This window comes from Nyctereutes procyonoides, unplaced genomic scaffold (genome assembly GCF_905146905.1).
Source record: "Nyctereutes procyonoides isolate TBG_1078 unplaced genomic scaffold, NYPRO_anot_genome, whole genome shotgun sequence".
Lineage (NCBI taxonomy): Eukaryota > Metazoa > Chordata > Mammalia > Carnivora > Canidae > Nyctereutes > Nyctereutes procyonoides.
The window spans coordinates 7,168,822-7,171,834 of record NW_026575137.1 but is presented as its reverse complement, the minus strand read 5'-3'; the positions used below and the strand labels follow the sequence as shown (position 1 = coordinate 7,171,834).

Here is a 3,013-nt window from a genome sequence, read left to right as displayed (position 1 = left end):
TGTGTGTTTCTTTACCCTACGTACATGGAACATGGAAAACTGTATGTGGAAGCTCAGTCTCCAGGCATGTAATCCGACCTTACAATTGGGGAACCTGGCACTCCACATAGGATACTGGGCAATTCAGTCTCAGAAGGATCATATATGAATCCTGGCATTATAAGCAAGGAATCTGCTGCCATTCTATGTCCAGAATGTCTTTCTTCAAATATGGAACATGGTCTTACAAGTGTAGAAACTCATAGTACCTGGATTTCAGTTATAGATACTGTGTTATGTAAATAAGCCAAAGATGGCTTCTGTGCATTTGCCCCTAAATTGTTTCTTCACTGCAAGCTAAGAATTGTCAACTCAGAAGCCCACAGGTATCATACTTAAATTTTTACATATCCATTTGGTTGTTTTTTAAATAACCCAAATAAGCAGAATTTTAGCCATTTAGAGCCTGCCTGCTTTATGAGACTTTATGAGACCTTATGAGACTATACTCAGTATCTGCTGGTCATTGATAAGTAGAGTCTTGTGGCTAGAAGACTCCACGCTACCTATGCCCTTAAGGTCTCTGAGGACCCAGAGATTCCCTGCCATGCTGTTGAACAATAGCCCCTAGATTTAAAGATCCTACTTCAATCTTCCTCTCTCCTAGGAGTTCCTTTACCTTTTTCCTATTCTGGAGGGTGACCCACTCACTACAAATCTCTGCATGGACTCATGCTATGCGGGACACTCCCCTCTCATACAATTCTGTCCAAGCACCACACAAGGAATTTGTATGTTATTGCCTCCCATAGTCGTTACTGTTTCCTTGATCAGACCCCAGTCCCTTAAATGAACCCCATACATGGTGTCCTCTAAAACTTGGAGCTTGGTCTCCCAGACCTGGAACCTGGCACTCCATGTTCAGAATCCCAGTCTCTAAGCAAGGAACCTGGCCCTATAACCATTGACTCTGTCACTCTATACCCAGAATATCATTCACCAAGAAAGGAATCTGGTTTCTCTGATATGAAAATTAGAACTTCATATATAACCTTTGCACAGTGGCAGTATCGTACCCAATGAGGTTTATCCAAGGCACGATTATTGCTAATTGAGAACTTCATATATAGAATATCAATCTCTAAATATGGAATATCAATCTCCAAATGTGGAACCAACCTTATATGCAGGCAACCAGCACTCTGTACTTTCAGGATTGATTTAGGTCTTCTGGATATGAATCCTGCCTTTCCAGGCATAAACTCTGATCCTCCAGAGAAGAACCATTCCTAAAGGAATAGAACTTGGACTGAGGCATAAAAACATAGCTTTCTAAAGCATGCACATTGCTCCCAACCCCCAGATGTTTAATGTGTTAGAGATAGTTGTCTCTGAATTGTGAAATTTGAGTGGTTTTAATTTTGATTTGTGTGTGTACGTTTGTGTTACATGTTTTTGTCTGTAGTTATTATGTAATTTAAAAGGAAGTATAAATTTTCACAGGATAAAGAATGCTTCCTTTTATCAGAAAAATAGATAATTACATAACATATACGCTGGTTTACAATGCAATCCTTTAAGAAAGTCCACAATCTGTTGCATGTAATTTTCCATTGCTATAGCTCTTATGCCATCTTCTGGTCTAAATATAATTCAACTATTTGGGAATGTCTAGCATCAGTGGTTAGTACCTCAATGTTATTTCAGAAACTTTACTCCTCCTGTTTACTGCAAATATCTATTTGCACATCAAGTGTAAAATTTAAGTCAGCAACTTAAAAATTTATGATCACATAAAGTTTAATATGGTGGGAAGAGAATATTGGAAAATCTTCAGAGATAGATTGAAATAAATACATTCTTGAGTAAACCTACATAAACCTAAAACACAGTATAAATGTATTACTAACTATTGATTTAAAAAAATAAAAATATTGATTTAGATACACTATAGAAAAAGCATAGCATTTGGAGAAAAAACTAGCTTTGAACACCATTTTTGCCACTTATTTATTAAACAATCTTTATAAACTCACTTAACTTCTCATCTATCTTATTTAATCCCTATTAAATGAAGAGAATAATATCTTTCTCAACTGCCTCTAGCTCTTCTTCCTGCTTAGTCTTGAACTTTTAATATATTATTATTAATCAGTATGTGTTACTATCTGAACACTAAAGACATAAGAGATTTTAATTTAGGAAAAAGATAAGCCAGTAACACCCCAGGATAGAAAAAAAAAAAGCTGCTCAGAGTTATTTGACATTCTAGTTAATATTCTGGAATTTTGAAAAATATGTTAACTATGTGCAAAGATAAAAGGGATAAGAGTTGGTAAAACAACACTTTCATATCCAGTACACATGCAGGATTTTCACAGTTCCAGAAAAGAATAAAACTCTGAGTGCCAAAATTGATTGAAAGAGGTGATGTGGAGACATAAGAAGATATAATATTAAAGGTTAGGCTCACTAATCAGAATGAAAGATCACTCATCTCCTGATGATGGTTTTCAAAGTCAAATCCTTCAGGTGCAGAAGCTGACAGCTCCCAGCCGTTCCATCTCTGGTCCAAAAAAGAAGCCTAGGGATCCCTGGGTGGCGCAGCGGTTTGGCGCCTGCCTTTGGCCCAGGGCGCGATCCTGGAGACCCGGGATCGAATCCCACGTCGGGCTCCCGGTGCATGGAGCCTGCTTCTCCCTCCGCCTGTGTCTCTGCCTCTCTCTCTCTCTCTGTGACTATCATAAGTAAATAACAAAAAATACGCAAAAAAGAAGCCTAGAATATCTGCTCAGTCATTCCTCCTGCTATAACTAGACCCCCAATTTCTCCTACGGATTCTCATGTGATTTACCCCCTTGCTCCCAACATCTCCTGTTTCCTCAGACAAGATAACAGATGTCATTCTACATTTATTTTGGTGTGTGCGATAAATGATTAACATCTATCCATTTGTTCAAACACCATCACCACTGGTCAGCATCAGGAGAATGGGGCCTTATGTTTTGGTTCACCATTTAAAATCCCAGAACAT

General features: G+C 38.1%; 1 pseudogene; it reads left to right on the top strand.

Moving 5' to 3' along the window:
* Positions 1 to 1,029: 1,029 nt before the first annotated feature.
* On the top strand, positions 1,030 to 1,152 carry LOC129495814 (U4 spliceosomal RNA; annotated as a pseudogene).
* Positions 1,153 to 3,013: the final 1,861 nt, after the last annotated feature.